The 24,549-nt window shown below is 37.3% G+C and overlaps 1 long non-coding RNA gene across 1 annotated transcript in view; it reads right to left on the reverse strand.

The window, feature by feature from the left end:
* Positions 1–11,483: 11,483 nt before the first annotated feature.
* The window catches only part of LOC134728836 (uncharacterized), a 66,615-nt gene continuing 53,549 nt past the window's right edge, over positions 11,484–24,549 (reverse strand). The window contains exon 3 of the long non-coding RNA XR_010109691.1: positions 11,484–11,619. This is a non-coding gene — a long non-coding RNA (uncharacterized LOC134728836). The remainder of the gene's footprint in view (positions 11,620–24,549) is intronic.

Here is a 24,549-nt window from a genome sequence, read left to right on the forward strand (position 1 = left end):
AAACCAGAGTTTTTCCTTTTCAGCACTCATACGCATTACCTCACTTTAAGCATACTTAATCTCCAAATAAAGACAATAACAAGGTCATAATTCCATCTAACATGATACCACTGTCCTGCATACGACTGTACATTCACTAACCCCTTTTCCAGAGGAGAAGGCAAAGTCTTTGAGTGATAATTACTCTTCTTTATATCTTGTAATTTTACTATGATGTAAAATTAACAATATCTGAATACTATGATATAAACTCAGTGTATCTTATATTACATGATAAAGGAATAAGAAAGGAAAGAAAGCAAAGACATTTGTTTTATACTCATGACAATTATGTCCTCATTTTTATAATTGGTCTTGTGGTTGTAGCTGAAATTTATAACTACCTTTTTCCATACCCATTCTGCGTTCCCTTTGCCTTTCAGCAAGCACCTCAACTGGTCATGGCTCTTTCCCTGGTGGGATGACCCAAACCTTCATTCCTGAAGGGTCTGGACCATTAGTAATACTATGTCATTTGGATCGTTGTAGTTTTCCATTGACTTTAATCATAGGGCATGGTTATAAGATATGCCCTAATGAATCTCCTAAATTCTGGACACACTCTTTCTTACCTCCATTGTGGAGTAGTAGTCCAATTTCTTCTTGGTAGTTAGGATCAGTCACCCCAGCCAGCAAGGTAACTCCCTTCTTTGCCTGTTGGTTTAGAGCTATGAGGAGCCCCAAGTGGCTGGGCAGCAGTCTTCACATCCACTTTCATTGGTCTATGTCTGTTTTTAGGCCAGTACCATGCTGTTTTGGTGACTATAGCATTGTAGTATAATTTGAATTCAGGCAATGCGATTCCTCCAATTTTGTTCTTTTTGCTTTGGATGGCTTTGGCTATTTGGGTCTTTTGTTGTTCTATATAAATTTTAGGGTTGTTTTTTCTATTTCTGTGATGAAGGTCATTCACATTTTGATAGGGATTACATTGAATCTATAAAGTGCTTTGGATAATACGGGCTTTTTAACAATATTGAGTCTTCCAATCCATGAACATGGAATATTTTTTTTTGGTGCCCTCTTCAATTTCCTTCATCAGTGTTTCATTCTTTTCATTTTGGAGATCTTTCATTTCATTGGTTAAGTGAATTCATAGGTATTTAATTTTTTGTGTGGCTATTATAAATGGATTTACTTTTTTATTTCTTTTTAACATTGTTCAACATTGGCATATAGAACTGCAATTGACTTATGTTGATTTTGTATCCTGGAACTTTACTGAATTTGTTTATCAGTTATAATAGTTTTCTTACAGAGTCTAGGTTTTTCCAAATATAAGATCATATCATCAGCAAACAAGGATAATTTGATTTCTTTCTTTCTAATTTGGATGCCCTTCATATATTTTTCTTGTCTGATTGCTCTAGCTAGGACTTTTAGTACTATGTTAAATAACAGTGGTGACAGTGAGCATCTTGTTGTGTTCCAGGTCTTAGAGAAAAGGCTTTCAGTTTTTTCTCATTCGGTATAATACCAGCTGTGAGTCTGTCATAAATGGCTTTTATTATGTTATGTTCCTTTTATACAGTTTTTTGAGGGCTTTTTTCTTAATCGTGAAGGGATGTTTTGAATTTTACCAAATGCTTTTTCAACATCAATTGAAATGACATATGGTTTTTACCATGCGTTCTGTTGATATAATGTGTCATGTTGATTGATTTGCGTATGTTGAACCATTCTTACATCCAAGGGATAAATCCCACTTGGTCATGATGAATGATATTTCTAAAGTATTGTTGAATTTTGTTTGTTAGTATTTTGTTGAGGATTATTGCATCAGTATTCATCAGTGATATTGGCCTGTAGTTTTCTTTTTTTGTGTCTTTTTCCGGTTTTTGTATCAGGGTAACACTGGCTTGTAGAATAAGTTTGAAAGTGATCCCTACTCCTCTATTTTCTGGAATAGTTTGAGTAGAATTGGAAAATTAGTTCTTCTTTAAATGTCTGGTAGAATTCAGAAGTGCAGCCATTGGGTCTCAGGCTTTTCTTTACTGGAAGACTTTTTACTAAGTCTTCAATCTCATTATTTGTTATTGGTCTGTTCAGGTTTTGGAAATCCTGATTCAATCTTGGTAGGTTGTACTTATCTAGGAATTTGTTAATTTCTTCTTGATTTTCCAATTCTTTGGTATTTAGTTGCTCATAGTTGCCACTAATAATCCTTTGAATTTTGGCAGTATCAGTTGTAATGTTTCCTTTTTCATTTCTGACTTTATTTGGATTTTCTCTCTTTTTTTCTCAGTCTGGCTAAAGATTTGTCAATTTTGTTTAACTTTTCAAAAAACAAACTTTTTATTTTATTGATCTTTTTTTAAATTTCAATTTCATTTATTTCTACTTTGATCTTCATTATTTCTTTTCTTTTACTAATTTGGGGTTTGGTTTGCTCTTGCTTTTCTAGTTCTTTTAGATGTATTGTGAGATTGTTTATTTGAAGTTATTTTTCTTTTTTGATGTAGGCACTTATAACTATAAACTTCCTTCTGAGTATTGTTTTTGCTGTAGCACATAGGTTTTGGTATGTTGTGTTTTCATTATCATTTGTTTCATGAAATTTTTCAATTTTCCCTTTAATTTCTTCATTGACCCACTGGTCATTCAGGAGCATACTGTTTAACTTCCATGTATTTGCATAGTTACCAAATTTTCTCTTGTTATTAATTTGTAGTTTTATTTCATTGTGGTCAGAAAAGATGCCTGATATTATTTCATTTTTTCTCAATGTTTTAAGACTTATTTGTGAACTAATATATGGTCTACCATTGAGAATAATCCATGTGCTGAGGAAAAGAATGTATATTCTGCAGCTCTTGGATGAAATGTTCTGTAAATATCTACTAGATCCATTTGGTCTATAGTGCAGATTAAGTCTGATGTTTCTTATTGATTTTCTGTCTGGAAGATCTGTCCAATGCTGAAAGTGGAGTGTTGAAGTCTCTAGCTATTATTGTATGAGGGCCTATCTGTCTCTTTAGCTGTAATAATATTTCCTTTATATATCAAGATACTCCAGTGTTGGGTGCATATATATTTAAAATTGTTATTTCCTCTTGCTGAATTGACCCCTTATCCTTATATAATGACTTTCTTTGTCTCTTCTTATAGTTCTTGCCTGGAAATCTATTTTTTTTTTTCTGATATAAGCATAGCAACTCCTGTTCTTTTTTTGGTTTCCAATGGCATGGAATATCTTTTTCTATCCCTTTATTTTCAGTGTATATGTGTCTTTCTAGATGAAGTGTGTTTCTTGTAGGCAACAGATCAATGGGTTTTGTTTTTTCATCCATTCAGCCAGTCTATGTCTTTCTACTGGAGAGTATAGTCTATTTATATTCAACGTTATTATTGATGAGTTAAGACTTACTCCTGTCATTTTGTTATTTGTTCTCTGTTGTTTTATAATTTTTTCCTTTTTCTTTCTTTCCTGTCTTCCTCTAATAAAGGTAATTTTTATTTGGTGATATGATTTAGTTTCTTACTTTTTATTTTTTGTGTATCCATTGTATGTTTTTTTGGTTTGAGGTTACCATGAGGCTTAAAAATACTATATAAAATACCATCCTTTTAACCTGATAACAACTTAACACTATTTGCATAAACAAGCAAAAAGAAAACTAAAAAAACCCTCTATGCCTTAACTTTATTTCCTTACTTTTTAAATTGTTGTTTCTATTTACATCATATTGTACTGACTTTGTCTTGAAATGTTGTTGTAGTTATTATTTTTGAATAGTTCACTTTTTAGTCTTTCCACTTAGGATAAGAATAGTTTACACACCACAGTTACATTGTTAGAATATACTGTGTTCTTCTGCAAACTTACTGTTACCAGTGAGTTTTCTACCTTCAGGTGATTATTTATTACTCATTAATTTCCTTTTCTTTCTGATTGAAGTGCTCCCTTTAGCATTTCTTGTAGAACAGGTCTGGTATTGATGAAATCCCTCTGTTCTTGCTTGGCTGGGAAAGTCTTTATTTCTCCTTTATGTTTGAAGCATAATTTCACTGGGCATACTTTCCTATAGTAAAAGTTTTCTTCCTTCAACACTTTGAATATGTCATGCCACTCTCCGGTTCTGTAAGGTTTCCACTGAAAAATCTGCTGCCAGGCATACTGGAGCTCCATTGTATGTTGTTTCTTTTCTCTTGCTGCTTCTAGAATCCTTTCTTTATCTTTGACCTTTGGGAGTTTGATTATTAAATTTCTTCAGGTCATTTTCTTTCAGTTAAATCTGCCTGGTGTTCTATAACCTTTTGTACTTAGATATTTATATCTTTCTCTAGATTTGGAAAGTTCTATTATTAACCCTTTCAATAAACTTTCTAGCCCTATCTCTTTCCCTTTCTTCTCTTTAAGGTGAATAACTCTTAGATTTGCCCTTTTGAGACTATTTTCTAGATCCTATAGGCATGTTTCAGTTTTTTTAATTCTTTTTTTCTTTTGTTTCCTCTGACTGGGTCTTTTCAATTAGCCTGTCTTCAGGCTCACTAATTCTTTCTTCTGCTTGATCAGTTCTGCTATAAAAGGACTCTGATGCATTCTTCAGTATGTCAATTTCATTTTTTAGCTCTAGAATTTCTGATTAATTCTTTTAAATTATTTTAATCTCTTGTTAATTTCATCTGATAGAATTCTGAATTCCTTCTCTGTGTTATCTTGAATTTATTTGAGTTTCCTCCACACAGTTATTTTGAACGCTTTGACTGGAAGGTCATATATCTCTGTTTCTCCAGGATTGGTCCCTGATGGCTTATTTAGTTTATTTGGTGATATCATATTTTCCTGGATGGTGTTGATGCTAGTAGATGTTCTTCAGTGACTGGGCACTGAAGGGTTAGGTATTTATTGTACTCTTCACTCTCTGGGATTATTTGTAGCCATCATTATTGAGAAGGCTTTTCAGATATTTGAAGGAACTTTGGTGTTGTAATCTAAGCTGTTTCTTCTTTAGGGGCACCCCAGTAGCACTGTGGTTCTTACAGACTCATGGAAGTGCTGCCTTGAAGGTCTTGGACAAAATCCATGAGAATTCTCTAGTTTACCAAATAAAGACTATTGTTCCCTTCCCTTACTTTCTCCCAAACATAAAGAATCTCTCTCTGAGCCACCTAAGGCTGGGGGTGGAATGACACAAACACCCCTGTGACCACAACCACTATGACTGCATTGGGACAGACTTGAAGCCAGCACAGTGCTGGGCCTCGCCCAAGGCATGCTGTAATCACTCCCTGGCTACTGCCTATGTTGATTCAAGGCCCTGGGGCTATAAAATCAGAAGGTGACAAATCTAGCCAGACCTGTGTCTTTCAATTCAGGGTGGCAAGGTCGCCCAAGACCCAGGTGGGTCCAGAAGTGTTGTCCAGGAGTCAAACTAGAGTCAAAACCTGGTATTCTGGTACGGTATTATACCAGTTGTATTGTATTGTGGCTTAGGTGGCACTCAAACCACACAACACAGTCCTTTTCAGTCTTCTTTACCCTTTCCAAAGGCAGAAGAGCCTCACCCCGTAGCCGCCCCCTCCACCCCAGGCCATAAAGAGTATTGCCGGACTACTACTGATTTTCCCTTAAGGCCCAAGATATCTTAAGTCAGCCTGTCATGAATGCTGCCTGGCCTGAGACTCACCCTTCAGGACAGTGGGCTCCCCTATGGCCCAGGGCAGGTCCAGAAATGCCATCCAAGAGTCAAGTTCTGGAATCAGAGATCCCAAGAGCCCACTTGGTGCTCTACCCCACTGTAATCAAGCTAGTATCTGAAGCCAGCAAGTCTCAGAGGTTTACCCAAGACCCTTGATGTGGTACCTGGGTATTGCTGCTGGTTTTTCAGGGCCTAAGAGCTCTTCAGTTAGCAGATGATGAATACTGCCAGCACTTGTTCCTTTCCTTCAAGACAGCAGGCTCTCTTCTGGTCCAGGGTGTGTCTGGGAGCTAGTGCTTGGAACAGGGGCCTCTTGACTCTGTTCAGCGGCCTACCCTGCCATGGCTGGGCTGGTATCCAAGAAGTAGGACAAAGTTCTCCCCACTCTCCCTTCTCCTCTCCTCAAGTGGAAGGAAGTGGTCTCTTTTGAAGCTTCAAGCTGTACAGTTTGGGGCTAGGGGAGGGGTGATGCCAGCACTCCCTTGGCTTCCCCAGCTGGTATCTCAGTATGTTGTGTGCTGCACCCCAAACACCCCTACAGTACACTGTTTCTGGGCCTAACTCAGCTTGAGGACTCGCCTGTGAGTGCAGTCCTTATGGCCTAGACTGCCTCTCAAGTTTACTTGCAGACACAGAGTGCTATAGCCCATCATGGTGAGGTTTGAGGGAACTCAATTTCAGACCACTATGATCATCAATTCTCCTCTGACTAGGACTGGTTTAAATGCTCCCTCTGTGGGTTAGCATCAGCTGAATTTGATCCAGTTTTCCTTCCTGCTCTAACAGGACAGCACTGAGTTCAATGTCTCACAATTGCTGTGCTCTCCCTCCCCCAGCACCCAGAGATGCTCACCGCACCACACCACTGCTGCCAGGGGTGGGAGAGGGTAGGCATCAGCAATCCAAGGCTGTTTTTTTGTTTTTGTTTTTGTTTTTTAATCTCTTCAGTGCTTCTTTCAGCAATGTGAAGTTAAAACCAGGTACTGTGAGTGATTTTTGGTTTGTACGAAGAATTTTTTTTCTGAGTATATAGTTGTTAACTTGGTGTCCTTGTGGCAGAGGTTGATCAGTGGAGCTTTCTATTCTGCCATCTTGCTCTGCCTTCCAAGTTCTTTTTTAAAATCATGGTTTGCCTTTGCAGAGAGGGAGGGGGATATGAGAGGCCAAAGGCAACTTTAGCTTTTATTCGTAAGATGCATCAAAAAACTATCTCTAAAATTATTATAAAAGGAGAATACATTCATGTTTTCCTGGTTTATAAAGAATTTAAAATTTTTAAAGTTTCTTCTGTCAAATACACCAATTCAAGCATTGTGTTTCTTAAGTACAATACTAAATTGTTCTAGCTTACTCTTTCAACCATTGTCTCTATAAACATTCTAGTATCTCTTGAGGCCCTTTACTTCTCCCTAATACTTCTCTGTGCAGCTTAGATTTCCCAGTGCTTCATTTCAAGTATTCTAATACTCAAACCCCTTCTTCCTCTTTTCTTCTTTTGCTTGTGCCTCTAATGCCTCCAATCTTACAACCATTCCTTTCCCAGTATTCACACCTGAGTAGCTGAGTGCTCGTGGAAGAGAGAATCACTGAACATGACAAGTCATTACCAGCATAACTTTATAGTCACCCACTTCGACTGGATCCTCACTGATGCTCAGTTATTCTACTGTATTTCTTTGTTCAACTCTTGTTATTACTCCCTGCAATGACTATTTCAAATGTCTTCTGAAACTTGCTTGCCCAGCCTCCCTTCTTACTCTCAGCAGGTGACTTTATCTTCTACTTTATAAAGAAAATAGAAGCTCCAGTTTTCAAACATAAAGACCCAGTAACGTCTGCCTACATGCAATCCTCCTTTCTTCTTTTTTTAATGGAATCCTTGTCCCACTTTTGAAAACCTGGACTTTGTCAATTCTGCATATGACATCTGGAAATTTCAAGCCTATTTTGGGACTGCAAGAAGATTTATCCTGAAAACAAAACCAGCACGATGAATGTAGCAGACCAGAAATGGGAAAATATCTGCATTTTTGATAACAGTATTAAGTATTTTATCAAGTATATTTGGAAGTGACCTTATCAGACATGTCACAGTTTTGTATGAAGAATGAAATGATAAATATCTTTGTTATTTAAGTTATTTGAATTATCCCTTTTTCTTGGTATTTACATAGCAAAGAACTCCACATTCTGAAAAATAAATACTAAATTCAAAGAGATTTGAAAGTGGCTACATGAGAGATTCACTCCCAATATACTCCTACTCAGATGTGTAGCCCTTTGGGAAGCTAGCTTATTGTGACAGGTGACATGAGGTGCTCCTATTAGACCCTCACATTATACAGGACATGGACTCTTTTGTCTACTTCGATGAGGCTGAAAACTCTAAAATTCTATATTTCTGGGTTGCCAAATACCTTCAAAACAAAAGCACATTTCATATATTTTGAATACTTAATTCAACTTTTTTCTGATACAGAGGTTGATCTGAAATACCTAATCTATTACTGGAAATAGATGCTATTATAGCTTTTAAAATTATAATAAGCTTTACTGGGCTGTAGATTACATTCAATATATTTCACCAATTTTATTATCACCATTATTATTTGAAATGGAGTCTTGCTCTGTCATCCAGGCTGGAGTGCAGTGTCATGATCTTGGCTCACTGCAACCTCCACCTCCCATGCAAAAGCATTCCTCCCACCTCAGCCTCCAGAGTAGCTAAGATTACAGGTGTGCACCACCGTGCCTGGCTAATTTTTTTTGAATTTTAATAGAGATGGAGTTTCACCATGTTGGTCAGGCTGGTCTTGAACTCCTGACCTCAGGTAATCGCCTGGCTTGTCCTCCCAAAGTGCTGGGATTACAGGCATGAGCCACCACACCTGGCCATATTTCACTAACTTTAAATGTATAATTTGATGAGTTTTAACAATTTTATACAATTATGTAACCATGACCAAAATTATGAAATAGAATATTTCCATCAGTCAAAAAGTTTATTGGTAGTGTTTGTCATATAAAAAATCTGAATTCACTGAGTTTAAATTAAAAACATAATACATTTTTCATATGTACATATTCTTTTTGTTTACTATATTTATATATAAAATCTATAAATAAATATTTCCTTTTACCTTCCTCTATATTATGTAAAAATTGTAGTATATTTTTGATTATATAAGCAAGGAAAGGAAAAGGACTTGTGTAAAGCAGAGCATTTTGAGACAACTGATAAAGTTAAGTCGCTTAAATGAAGGCATGAGCAGATGGTTGTGTTAACTTAAAAAGAAGGTGCATTTTGAGAGAGGAAGAGGACCAACATTATTGCAAGCTGACTATGGTAGGCACTTATGTATATCATCCCATTTTGTACTCACAAATAACTCATAACATTGATTATTTATAAAGTCACTATACCAATTAGTGTATAGGAGCTCAAAAGAAATATGTAAATTATCCCAGCTCACAGGGTTAGTAAGCAGTAAAACTGAGGTATGAATACAGATTTACTTACAAAGTGCTTTCTTTCTATTTCACATGATCATCCTGTGCATTGGAAGTAAAATAGACAATAAGTTCTTCAAAGATAGAAACTCTGCCCAAGGCACCATTGGGTTTGTGTGTGTGTGTGTGTGTGTGTGTGTGTGTGTGTATGTGTTAAGTGGGGGGCATCCATGTGAGGTCTGATAGGATTTCTTGCAGGAGGTAACATCTAAGCTGAAACTTACGGGGAAAATACGGACAATCTCTGTGAGGTAAGTGAGGGGTAAAGGTGTGAAGTGAGTTCTAGGAAGAAGGAATTAGATGTGTAAAGGCACAGAAATAAAGAGAAGCATTCTTCAGGAATTTAGCAGGAAGGGAATGTTGGGAGAAGAATTTAGAAAGGCAGATAACACGTTGGTCATTTAACAACAGATATCCCGCCCAGAAGTACGTCTTGGATAGGATGGATCTGTTAGAATTGCATGTGGGTGCATATTGACTATAGTGGTTGCATAATGTCTGGAGTAACTTTAACAAGTAAGGAGTTATTATTACTGTTGTTGTTATTTTAGACAACGAGAAGTCAGGCATTCCAAATATTAGGTAGCTGGTCAAGGTTAGATGATTCTTCTAGCTACATGCTTGGCCATCCTTACTTAACATGTGACTTCTGTTCTTCAGGTTTTATGATGACTGCTTTACCTTTATATACTGAATCTGCATTTTAGTTAGGAAGAAGTAGGAAAGGCAAATAGCAAAATGTAAATATCATCAATCTATCCTTTCTTTTCAAAATCAGGGAAAGACATAGTGTTTTTGGAAGCATGAATGAGTAGTCACCCACTTATGTCTTATTAACTGCATCTGTGTCATAAGGTCATCCCTAGCTGCAGAGGAGATTGGAAAATTCAGTTGTTTATTTGGTTTTCTTTTCTTTTCTTTTTTTTAATTAGGCAGTCTGGATTTGTTAGTAAGATCTTGAATAAACATCCAATAATGTTCACAGTACCCAACATATGAACTCTTTAATAAATAATTGTTAAAAAGTTCTTCAGGGAATACCACCTAAATGTTACTTTCAGGAAAATATGGAAAAGGTGAAATCCATAATAGGAAAGTAGACCTTCTTCAAGGTCACTTTTTGGTGTCTAGGGTGCCCTCAGCATAAACCATGAGGTATCATAGCAAACTCACCCCAAGTTAATTTGTGTCACCGGATAGTAAGAAATAATACTCCATGACAAGCAATTCAACCAGAAATTATTTTGCCAAAACTTATTTTGCCAAAACAAGTAGAAAGATGGATTGTCTACTTTAATTAAGTTTCGAATTCCTGATAGGAAGTGTCTGATACGTTATGTGTCACAACTTGCAGGTAGTATAGGGGATCTATACTGGCAACTAGAGTGATAGGCAATAGGGATAGGCACAACTCATTCATTAATTAATTAAGCATTTTCCAAGTGGATGCCTTTTGGTACGCTGGATCATGGCTGGGGCAATAGTGTACTATTTTCTACAGTTACTCTCCCCTCTCCCCTGTGGTCATATTTTTTGACTACCACTTTTAATTTTTCTTAAAAAAAAGTTTGGTCCATTTCATTAGTAAGCATGACCTATATTGCAGTGTTATTCAACCTTCTTATTCCACAAGTTCCTATCTCTGTTTCCTTCATGACAGATTCTATTCGATTGGATTTTGTGGACTCTGTGCTCCTGATTATTCTCTTACCTCTCTGGGTGCTCCTCTTTACTCTTTGTAAGGCTTTTCTTCCTCAACCTGTCCTTAAATGCCAATGCTATTCAGAATTTTCTCTTTTACCTCCTTCTCTCTGCACAAACTCTCCCTCAGTTATATCATCCACTCAAAGGGTTTCAATGGTTTCTGTAAGTCAACAACTATTAAATGTATACTTTTATTTTTTGCTCTTTTAAGCTTCAGATTAACACACCTAACTCTCTGCAGGTCACCTCCCCTTTCAGAATCATTGATCTTAACATTTTCTAAGTTAAATTCAGAGATACTTGCAGATCTGTGGTCATATGGATCCAACAGTTCCTATGCAACAGTCTCTTCACCTTATTGCTGTAGTCCCTTCCCCCGCTTTCTGCAATGATCCTTTTGAATAAAGTTTCTCTTTACTAAATCAGAATTTATCTTTTATTTGATAATTAATGGTTCCTTGCCTTCAAGGAAGTGCTGACCACCCCTTGGATCCCACTGTCTTCATCCAAGTATCCATGCTGGCTCTGGAAGCCCTTGTGTCCTTTCCTGGTGGGAGAAATCAGGATCCATGGTGATGCATCACAACTCCTCATCTAATCCAGTGCTCAGGATACTTGTCGGTTGTAGCATGATAGTAAGAAGTTACTTTTCTTCTTTGTAGCAAAGAGAGTTTCCTTCGCTCACTTCTATGAAGCCTCTTCCGTGTCTTCAGGGATTCTTAATCTGGGGATTACAGATGAGAATTTCCTCAGCTTCCAGAACCTCAGAGATTGTGTGTGTGGTTCCCTTTTCCCTTGGTTCTCTGACTTTGTCTTAACTATATGATAATCCAATGAGTAACTCTCATTATGACTCCTTCTTTCCTCTTCTTCTCTGTTGACTACATGTGACAACACACTTCACCCTCTGGCACTGACTCAGTTTAATATCCTCAGAAATAGTCACATTTCACCAAAAGCAATTTAGAACATAATGGCCTCTTTGCGAAACTTAAGAACTCTCTAAATTGGCTCATCTGACATCTTGAGATCTCTCCCTTTCCATCATTCCTGTTACCCTTTCTTCCTTTTCACCACATCGGACCTGGATTATTTCTAATATTCCCAGAAATTAATGAAAGTAAACTTATTTTGCCAAAACTTTGTTTCAACAGTAGTTATGTTTGTATGTAATACATCACATCGAAGTTTCTAAGGTCTTTCATGAATTTAAAACCTTAGGCTTTTGTAAATTAATTATGCAAGGTAGCAGGTTGTGTTTTTGTTAAGAAACAAGAAGAGTAATTTCGATCTAAAGTAAAATGACTAGTCATTCCAGGATGAGAAAGAGGGAAGTAAAGGACAAAATGTGAATGGATATGAAAAGTCGTAGGAGGTTTGCAAAAAAAATTAGGAATTTTATTTCTTGTTCAAAGCTAAAATTTGATGGGTTTATTTATAGGATTTCTTAAAGAAGATTTAGTATTAAATTTTATACTGATAGAAAACTACAATTTGAGTTTCTCTTCACTTATAAATGACAATTTTTCTTCAGTTAGTGTTCTGCTCTTTATAAGAGATTGTAAATAGTTTTTATTTACTTGCTGAGTAAGAAAAGATTCTGTATCCTATCAGAATAATTTCCTGAGCTTATGTTGACTTTAATTCGTTATTTCCCTCCCCAATCATGATTTTCCTCGTTTCCCTATTACAGCAAATGGCATGACTATCAAACTAATCAGCCAAGTCAGACACCTAGATGTAAATGCTCCCTCTGCCTTCTCATCCCCATCATCTAATACACCAAAAGATTCAATTGATTCTTCCTTAAAAGTATTTTGAGACAGTCCAAAAATACACATTTCAGTATAATCAGCACATTCTCTCCCTCCAGTGAAGCAACAGAGGAATGAAAGAACCCAAGTCATAAGATGCAACTGCACTGGTTTGTCTGAAGACATCACTCTCACAAGGATGGAAGACGGCCGTGTATACTTGTTTATGTTGGCAGACCAACGTGGGTATCAGAAAGTGATTTTTTACATTGAATAAAGGAAGTTAGAGGAATAATTTGTTCAATAGTATTAGGCTAAGTAAGAAACTGGGACATAATATAGCTATGATAAAGTAAGAGTGGTCTTTTGATGCAAATGGAAAGATTTGAAGTAATTGACTATAATTTCACACATTTATCTCAACAATAGGGATGGCATGCCAATGAAATGTAAAATACTTGGGGTTTAGGGGCTGAGACTCTCCATTCCCTAGAAGTTACTTAGATGGTCATAGATAATGCTTGCTTCTCTGACTCTGATTTTTTTTTTTTTTACTTTTTTTTATTATACTTTAAGTTTTAGGGTACATGTGCACAACGTGCAGGTTAGTTATATATGTATACATGTGCCATGTTGGTGTGCTGCACCCATTAACTCATCATTTAACATTAGGTATATCTCCTAATGCTATCCCTCCCCCCTCCCCCCACCCCACGACAGGCCCCGGTGTGTGATGTTCCCCTTCCTGTGTCCATGTGTTCTCATTGTTCAATTCCCACCTATGAGTGAGAACATGCAGTGTTTGGTTTTTTGTCCTTGCGATAGTTTGCTGAGAATGATGGTTTCCAGCTCCATCCATGTCCCTACAAAGGACATGAGCTCATCATTTTTTATGGCTGCATAGTATTCTATGGTGTATATGTGCCACATTTTCTTACTCCAGTCTATCATGGTTGGACATTTGGCTTGGTTCCAAGTCTTTGCTATTGTGAATAGTGCCACAATAAACATACGGGTGCATGTGTCTTTAGAGCAGCATGATTTATAGTCCTTTGGGTATATACCCAGTAATGAGATGGCTGGGTCCAATTGTATTTCTAGTTCTAGATCCCTGAGGAATCGCCACACTGACTTCCACAATGGTTGAACTAGTTTACAGTCCCACCAACAGTGAAAAAGTGTTCCTATTTCTCCACATCCTCTCCAGCACCTGTTGTTTCCTGACTTTTTAATGATTGCCATTCTAATTGGTGTGAGATGGTATCTCATTGTGGTTTTGATTTGCATTTCTCTGATGGCCAGTGATGATGAGCATTTTTTCGTGTGTCTTTTGGCTGCATAAATGTCTTCTTTTGAGAAATGTCTGTTCATATCCTTCGCCCACTTTTTGATGGGGTTGTTTGTTTTTTTCTTGTAAATTTGTTGGAGTTTATTGTAGATTCTGGATATTAGCCCTTTGTCAGATGAGTAGATTGCAAAATTTTTCTCCCATTCTGTAGGTTGCCTGTTCACTCTGATGGTAGTTTCTTTTGCTGTGCAGAAGCTCTTTAGTTTAATTAGATCTCATTTGTCAATTTTGTCTTCTGTTGCCATTGCTTTTGGTGTTTTAGACATGAAGCCCTTGCCCATGCCTATGTCCTGAATGGTATTGCTTAGGTTTTCTTCTAGGGTTTTTATGGTTTTAGGTCTCACATGTAAGTCTTTAATCCATCTTGAATTAATTTTTGTATAAGGTGTAAGGAAGGGATCCAGTTTCAGCTTTCCACATATGGCTAGCCAGTTTTCCCAGCACCATTTATTAAATAGGGAATCGTTTCCCCATTCTATCTGACCCATCTTCTCTGACCAATATATAACACTCCTGACATGGAGGACATTTCTGATGCTTTCAGTTGACAGTAAATTGTGAAACTTACAGTTCAATTCTGTTTATCTCATTTCTGAATAATTAACATTTTTAGTTAAAATAATTTAAGTTCAAAAAGTAATATTCATTTCAATTCTCACATTATATTTATCTAGGTACCAACACATAATAAATTTGAATTACTCATGAGAAATTAATTTTTTCCTTTTTCCATATTTTTTTAAATTTAAAACTCAAAAAGTGCTATATTATATAAGAACTAAAGTGAGACATTTTTATTTTCCAAAGATAAGTATTAAGGCAAAATTATGTGTCAAGTGATGATCCTTCTTCCTTTCCCACTCACTAAAGCTATTATTTCATGCCTTTGATTTTCTTCTTAAATTTCTAATGCTGACAGCCTATCCTCCTTGCCTAAAAAAATCTGTAATTGCTATCACATTTCAAGAAAAAATTTCGAAACTATCTGATGGGAACTTAATCATCTTCCACCAGCAGATGTGTTGATGCCAACCTTCTTCCCTTGTTAAAAGGAAATAAATTTCCTTCCTCTTACGAAAGACTAGTCTCTTGTACCATGCTCCTGCTCCTAAGCCCTCTCATTGTCTTGCTGCCTTTATCATGTTATAAATTTGAAAGGTTTGACATAAATATCACAGGCTAGGTTACTGAAACAATGAAAATTTATTTCCTCACAGCTCTGGAGGGTAGAAAACGGAAATCAATGTGTTGGCAGGGTTGATTTTATTCTGAGGCTTCTCCCCTTTGCTTGTAGATGGCCATCTTTATCTTCTCCCTTTGTCTTCACATAGTCTTTCCTCTGAGCCTGTGTTTGAATTTCCTCATCTTATGAGGACACCAATCATCTTGATTAGGCACCACCCTAAAGATCTCATTTTAATTTAATTACCTGTTTAAAAACTTCATCTTCAAATATGATATATTCTGAGGGTTCAGACTGGGGGTTAAAACTTCAACTTATAGGCAGGGCATGGTGGCTCATGCCTGTAATCCCAGCACTTTGAGAGACAGAGACGAGCATATCACCTGAGGTCAGGAGTTCGAGACCAGCCTGGCCAACATGGTAAAACCCTGCCTCTACTAACAATACAAAAATTAGCTGGGCATGGTTGAGGGGAGGCTGTAATCCCAGCTACTTGGGAGTCTGAGGCTGGAGAATCACTTGAACCCAAGAGGCAGAGGTTGCAGTGAGCCGAGATCACAATATTGCACTTCAGCTTGGGCAACAAGAGCGAAACTCCATCTTGAAAAAACAAGAAACAAAAAACCTTTGACTTATGCATTTGGAGAGAACACAATCCAGCCCGGAACAATCAGTTAGGGCCTTTTCTCTCTACATTATCAAGTTTATTTTTTCTTTATGTCTCACAACTGCATCATTACCCAAAGCATAAATAGGGCCTTTTCTCTCTACATTATCAAGTTTATTTTTTCTTTATGTCTCACAACTGCATCATTACCCAAAGCATAAAGCACGCTGTAGAATTTCCTATTCTAAAAAAATCACCCTTTGACTCCACACTCCACTCCAGCTTTTGCTTTATTCCTTTGCTGTCATTTAAGCCATGTTAGTGGCATCTCTTATACATGCTGTGCACATCTTCTCACCACACATTCACATCTCCCCCTTCTCCAGTGTGGCTTCTGCCAATTTGATTTTATAAAATTAAACATGGTTGATGGCTCCTTCAGTCTTGATACAGTTACCTACCTTGACATCTGTGACATCTATAAAGACATTTTGGTTATTCAGCATCCATGCCTTCTTTCTCCCATCAAGTAGCAGATTTGAGTTGGGGTAGGATTCAGCCCACCCCAGTTTTAGCATTGGGTCTTTACTGGACACCGTGCCCTTGCCCATAGTGATTGGTTCAATACCAAGTATGGATCTGAGATTTATGTCAGTCAGCTCATAGCATTCACCTGATAACATTGGTGGGACTTTTTTTTTTCATTGATTTTTTTTTGTTGTTGTTGTTGATCTGAGATTTATGTCAGTCAGCTCATAGCATTCACCTGATAACATTGGTGGGACTTTTTTTTTTCATTGATTTTTTTTTGTTGTTGTTGTTGAAAGGGCTCTTCTTTCTCCTTTGGAAGGAAATGAGGAAGCAAGTAGTTCCGTGTTTTGCTGACATCCATCTTGTGATAAAAATAACACTAGCCTGGGGAAAAGCTACCACCTGGAAGAAAACAATTATGAAAGAATTTCAGAGAGACAGAAACAGAATCCTGAGGGACTCATGCCTGAAACTTTTTAAATCTCTGGACTTCTCGCTGAAGACAGTCAGTAATCCCTTTTATTGTTGGTTAGATTGAGTTAGATTTTCCATTTCTTGGAACCGAAAGCATGTTAAATGAGTCAACACCTACTTGGCTGGTCTTCCTCCCATCTATGTCTCTCTTCATGTCTCTTTGTCTGTCACAGTATTCATCTTCTCACCTGAATATTTTAGTTTCAGTTTTCCAGGACATGGTTTTGGGCCTTATATCTTTCTTTCCAAACACTGAGGTGATATGTAATAGGGCACAGAGTGCACATTGAGAGAAAGATTATGTATGGAGCAGGCCCCAGGAAACTGTCAGGGAAGACCACAAGATGAGAGGAAAAGCTTCAGGAGAACTCCTTCTCTCAGGAACACACTATCTCACAGCAATCAATATATTTTTGGCTCGTCTGTGTGAGAGGAATACAAAAGAAAAGACAGCTAAAAAAATTAAATTCTTGCCATATTTTATATGTCATGGTACAACTTCATTTTGTTTTGAATTTTTAACAAAGAAACAACAAGATAAAATATATGTATTTTTAAAATTTTAAAAGTAAAAAATAAAAACAAATTTAAAAAAATAGAACTTGCCCTGTGAAGACAAAACAAAACAAGCAAGCAAGCAAACAAACAAACACAGTGTTCTCATAGCTGTGGTGAGAATAGCTCATTGAAGAGGCAAGACAGTGAAAGAGGGTCTCAAGTAGGGAGGATAGCCCAGGAAGAGATAATGGTGACATTGTTGAGGGGATAGACATGTCCAGCAAAATTCAAACCATTGGCCATGGCCTACAACTTCCTGAATGATAAGAACCCTGACAACCCTTCCAATTTAACCTTGTTCCCCTTCCCCTTGCTCATTGTGCCCTAGCCACATTGCTCTTCTTTCAGTTTCTAACAATTACAGAGCTCTATCATCAGCTTAAAATGTTGTTTTCTAAGTGAAATCAATCCTGAACATCTTGTCTGAGTTAACCATTCCTCTACCCATTATCCCGTATCACTTTATCCTATTTGTTTTCTACATAGTTGTTATCACAACTGTGTAATTATTTAATTCAGCATTTGTTTACTTATTTATTGTCTATTTCTTACTACTGATTTTGGAGAGGAGGAGTCCATGAGGAAACAGACACATCTCCTTTTCTTACCACTATATATCCAATATCTAGTAAAATGCCTGGCAAATAGGAAATGCTCATTAGATATTTATTGCATGAATGATTGATTGAGTATGGTTATCCAAAGGAGTTTCTTTAATATCATTATACTGTCTTTTCAGTAGTGAATCAAAAGCAATTTCCAATCAAGGTTTGAATTCCAAATCTGTGGTTGAACAACCAAAAGTTTCAAATTTTGGCTTACAACTTAAAATTTTAAAAAAATTCTCTCTATCTATCTATCTATCTATCTAATCTACCTATCTATCTGTAACATCTATCTATCTATCTATCTATCTATCTATCTATCTACAGAGAGAGAGAGAAAGAGAAAGAGAGACAGGGTTTTGCTACGTTGCCCAGGTTGGTCTTGAACTCCTAGCCTCAAGCAATCTTCCTACTTCAGCCTCCTGAATAAGATTTTGCTTATGCTTAACTCGGTTTCTGGCGCATTCATGAGATATCTTAGAAGTACATAATTTAATTAAAAATACTTAATTTACTTCTTAACAGAATGTTGATGGTCCAATGTCAAAAACTTCTCAAATTAAAATTCTGAAAGTTATATAGGCTTTGATTTTTCGTTGGTAAGACTGCAAATTTAAGACCTAGAGATACTATTTTAGGTTTTATTCAAGTTGGTATGAAGGAGAGAAAACATTTCAAAATATCTACATGGTAGCACTTAGTATGTTTTCAGTTGAAAGTAAAAGAAAACCCAATGAACACATAAATAATAAAGGGGAGTTAGCTCTGTTAACTGAAAAATGTAGTAGTTCTAGTTATAAAAAAAAATCACTTGGGTGTTGAACTGAAAATTGATTGAAGGTGGGGCAAAGCTAGAGGCAGAGAAGCCAGTTAGGGGGTAGCTGCTATATTTTGGTGAGAAATTATAATGACTTTAGCTGAGAAAAGGTAAAATATTAGGGATATAATCTACTTTTTTATTTTTTTTTGAGACAGAAGTTCGCTCTTGTTGTCCAGGCTGGAGTGCAACAGCTCTATCTCAGCTCACTGCGACCTCTGCCTCCCAAGTTTAAGCAATTCTCCTTCAGCGGATCTCCCTGCACAGCGTTCGAGCTCTGATAAGGAACAGACTGCCTCCTCAAGTGGGTCCCGGACACCCGTGTATCCTGACTGGGAGACAACTCCCAGTCGGGGCCAACAGACACCTTATACAGGAGAGCTCTGGCTGGCATCTGGTGGGTGCCCCTCTGGGATGAAGCTTCCAGAGGAAGGAACAGGCAGCAATCTTTGCTGGTCTGCAGCCTCCACTGGTGATACCCAGGCAAACAGGGTCTGGAGTGGACCTCCAACAAACTCCAATAGACCTGCAGCAGAGGCCCCGACTGTTAGAAGGAAAACTGACAAACATAAAGGAATAGCATTAACATCAACAAAAAGGACATCCACTCAGAGACCCCATCCCAAGGTCACCGGCTTCAAAGACCAAAGGTAGATAAATCCATGAAGATGGGGAGAAACCAGCACAAAAAGGCTGAAAATTCTAAAAACCGGAACACCTCTTCTCTTCCAAAGGAACACAACTCCTCACCAGAAAGGGAAAAAAACTGGATGGGAATGAGTTTGATGAATTGACAGAAGTAGGCTTCAGAAGGCGGGTAATAACAAACTCCTCCGAGCTAAAGGAGCATGTTCTAACCCAGTGCAAGGAAGCTAAGAATCTTGAAAAAAGGTTAGATGAATTGCTAACTAGAAAATCAGTTTAGAGAAGAAAATAAATGACCTGATGGAGCTGGAAAACACGGTATGAGAACATCGTGAAGCACACAAGTATCAATAGCCGAATTGATCAAGCAGAAGAAAGGATATCAGAGATTGAAGATTAACTCAATGAAATAAAGTGAGAAGACAAGATTAGAGAAAAAAGAATGAAAAGAAACTAACAAAGCCTCCAAGAAATATGGGACTATGTGAAAAGACAAAATCTATGTTTGTTTGGTGTACCTGAAGGTGACGGGGAGAATGGAACCAAGTTGGAAAACACTATTCAGGATATTATCCAGGAGAACTTTCCTAATCTGGAAAGGCAGGCCAACATTCAAATTCAGTGAATACAGAGCACACCACAAAGATACTCCTCAAGAAGAGCAACCCCAAGACACATGATCATCAGATTCACCAAGGCTGAAATGAAGGAAAAAATGTTAAGGGAAGCCAGAGAGGAAGGTCAGGTTACCCACAAAGGGAAGCCCATCAGATTAACAGGAGATCTCTTGGCAGAAACCCTACAAGTCAGAAGAGAGTGGGGGCCTATATTCAACATTCTTAAAGAAAGGAATTTTTAACACAGAATTTCATATCCAGTCAAACTGAGCTTCATAAGCAAAGAGGAAATAAAATTCTTTACAGTCAAAGAAATGCCAAGAAATTTTGTAACCACCAGGCCTGCCCTACAAGAGCTCTTGAAGGAAGCACTAAACATGGAAAGGAACAACCAGTAACAGCCACTGCAAAAACATACCAAATTGTAAAGACCATCGACACTATGAAGAAACTGCATCAACTATTGGGCAAAATAACCAGCAAGTATCATAATGGCAGGATCAAATTAACACATAACAATATTGACCTTAAATGTAAATGGGCTAAATGCCCCAATTAAAAGACACAGACTGGCAAATTGGATAAAGAGCCAAGACCCATCGGTGTGCTATATTCAGGAGACTCATCTCAAGTGCAAAGACACACATAGGCTCAAAATAAAGGGATGAAGGACTATTTACCAAGAAAATGGAAAGCAAAAAAAAAGCAGGGGTTGCAATCCTAGTCTCTAATAAAACAGACTTTAAATCAACAAAGATCAAGAGACAAAGAAAGGCATTACATAATGGTAAAGGGATCAATGCAACAAGAAGAGCTAACTATCATAAATATATTTGCAGCCAATACAGGAGCAACCAGATTCATACAGCAAGTTCTTAGAAGTCTACAAAGAGACTTAGACTCCCACACAATAATAATGGGAAAATTTTACACCCCACTGTCAATATTAGACAGATCAATGAGACAGAAATTTAACAAGGATATCCAGGACTTGAACTCAGCTTTGGACCAAGTGGACCTAATAGACATCTGCAGAACTCTCTACCCCAGATCAACAGAATATACATTCTTCTCAGCACCACATCACACTTATTCTAAAATTGACCACATAATTGGAAGTAAAACACTCCTCAGCAAATTCAAAAGAGTGGAAATCATAGCAAACAGTCTCACAGACCACATTGCAATCAAATTTGAACTCAGGATTAAGAAACTCACGCAAAACCACACAGCTACATAGCAACTGAACAACCTGCTCCTGAATAACTACTGGGTAAATCACGAAATGAAGGCAGAAATAAAGATGTTCTTTGAAAACAATGAGAACAGACACAATGTACCAGAATCTCTGGGACACATTTAAAGCAGTGTGTAGTGGGAAATTTATAGCACTAAATGCCCACAAGAGAAAGCAGGAAAGCTCTAAAATCAACACCCTAACATCACAATTAAAAGAACTAGAGAAGCAAGAGCAAACAAATTCAAAAGCACCAGAAGGCAAGAAATAGCTAAGATCAGAGCAGAACTGAAGGAGATAGAGACACAAAAAACCCCTCAAACAATCAGTGAATTCAGGAGGTGGTTTTCTAAAAATATCAACAAAATAGATAGACCACTAGCCAGACTAATGAAGAAGAAAAGAGAGAAGAATCAAATAGATGCAATAAAAAAAGGAAAAAGGGGATATCACCACTGATCCTACAGAAATACAAACTACCATCACAGAATACTATAAACACCTCTATGCAAATAAACTAGAAAATCTAGAAGAAATGGATAAACTCCTGGACACATACACCCTCCCAAGACTAAACCAAGAAGAAGTCGAATCCCTGAATAGACCAATAATAAGTTCTGAAATTGAGGCAGCAATTAATAGCCTACCAATCAAAAAAAGTCCAGGACCAGACATATTCACAGCTGAATTCTGCCAGAGGTACAAAGAGGAGCTGTTACCATTCCTTCTGAAAGTATTCCAAACAGTAGAAAAAGAGAGATTTCCCCACTAATTCATTTTATGAGGCCAGCATCATCCTGATACCAAAACCTGACAGAGAAACAACAAAAAAAGAAAATTTTTGGCCAGCATCCCTGATGAACATCAATGCAAAAATTCTCAATAAACTACTGGCAAACTGAATCCAGCAGCACATCAAAAATCTTATCCAATACGATCAAGTCGACTTCATCCCTGTGATGCACGGCTGGTTCAACGTGCACTAATCAATAAATGTAATCCATCACATAAACAGAACCAATGACAAAAACCACATGATTATCTCAATAGATGCAGAAAAGGCCTTCGACAAAATTCAACAGCTCTTCATGCTAAAAACTCTCAATAAACTAGGGATTGATGGAATGTATCTCAAAATAATAAGAGCTATTTATGACAAACCCACAACCAATATCATACTGAATGGACAAAAGCTGGAAGCACTCCCTTTGAAAACCAGCACAAGACAAGGATGCCTGCTCTCACCACTCCTATACCACATAGTATTGGAATTTTTTGCCAGGAGAATCAGGCAAGAGAAGGAAATAAAGGGTATTCAGTTAGGAAAAGACGAAGTCAAATTGTCTCTGTTTGCAAATGACATGATTGTATATTTAGAAAACCCCATTGTCTCAGCCCAAAATCTCCTTAAGCTGATAAGCAACTTCTCAGGATACAAAATCAATGTGCAAAAATCACAAGCATTCCTATACACCAATAACAGACAGACAGCCAAATCATGAGTGAACTCCCATTCACAATTGCTACAAAGGGAATAAAATACCTAGGAATATGGCTAACAAGGGAGGTGAAGGACCTTTTCAAGGAGAACTACAAACCACTGCTCAAGAAAATAAGCGAGGATACAAACAAATGGAAAAACAGTCCATGCTTATGGATAGAAAGAATCAATATCACGAAAATGGCCATACTGCCCAAAGTAATTTATAGATTCAATGCTATCCCCATCAAACTACCACTGACTTTCTTCACATAATTGGAAAAAAAACTACTTTAAATTTCATAAGGAATCAAAAAAGAGCCTGCATAGCCAAGACAATCCTAAGTAAAAAGAACAAAGCTGGAGGCATCACACTACCTTACTTCAAACTATACTACAAGGCCACAGTAACCAAAAACAGCATGGTACTGGTACCAAAACAGATATCTAGACCAATGGAACAGAACAGAGGCCTGAGAAATAATGCCACATATCTACAACCATTTTATGTTTGACAAACCTGATAAAAACAAGCAATAGGGAAAGGATTCCCTATTTAATAATGGTGTTTGGAAAACGGGTTAGCCATATGCAGAAAACTGAAACTGGATCCCTTCCTTACCCCATATACAAAAATTAACTCAAGATGGCTTAAAGACCTAAAATCATAAAAACCCTAGAAGAAAACCTAGGCAATACCATTTAGGACATGGGCATGAGCAAAGACTTCATGACTAAAACACCAAAAGCAATGGCAACAAGAGCCAAAATTGACAAATGGGATCTGATTAAACTAAAGAGCTTCTGCACAGCAAAAGAAACTACCATCAGAGTGAACAGGCAACCTACAGAATGGGAGAAAATTTTTGAATCTATCCATCTGACTAAGGGCTAATATCCAGAATCTACAGAGAAACAAATTTACAAGAAAAAAACAAACAACACCATTAAAAGTGGGTAAAGGATATGAACAGACACTTCTCAAAAGAAGACATTTATGTAGCCAACAAACATGAAAAAAGATCATTATCACTGGTCATTAGAGAGATGCAAATCAAAACCACAATGAGATACCATCTCACATCGTTTGAATGGTGGTCATTAAAAAGTCAGGAAAAAACAGATGCTGGAGAGGATGTGGAGAAATAGGAACATTTTTACACTGTTGGTGGGAGTGTAAATTAGTTCAACCATTGTGGAAGATAGTGTGGCAATTCCTCAAGTATCTGGAACTAGAAATACCATTTGACCCAGCAATCCCATTACTGGGTATATACCCAAAGCATTATAAATTATTCTAGTATAAAGATACATGCACACTTATGTTTATTGTGGCACTGTTCACAATAGCAAAGACTTGGAACTAACCCAGATGCCTATCAGTGATAGACTGGATAAAGAAAATGTGGCACATATACACCATGGAATACTATACAGCCATAAAAAAGGATGAGTTTGTTTCCTTTGAAGGGACATGGATGACACTAGAAACCTTCATTCTCAGCATAACAACACAAGAACAGAAAACCAAACACCACATGTTCTCACTTATAAGTGGGAGTTGATCAATGAGAACACATGGACACATGGAGGGGAACATCACACACCAGGACCTGTCAGGGTGTGAGGAGCTAGGGGATGGATAGCATTAGGAGAAATAGCTAATGTAGATGACGGGTTGGTGGGTGCAGCAAAGCACCATGGCACGTGTATACCTATGTAACAAACCTACACATTCTGTACATGTACCGCAGAACTTAAAGTATAATAATAATTTTAAGGCATTATTTCTTAACAT

This window comes from Pan paniscus, chromosome 1, assembly GCF_029289425.2.
Source record: "Pan paniscus chromosome 1, NHGRI_mPanPan1-v2.0_pri, whole genome shotgun sequence".
Taxonomy (NCBI): Eukaryota; Metazoa; Chordata; class Mammalia; order Primates; family Hominidae; genus Pan; species Pan paniscus.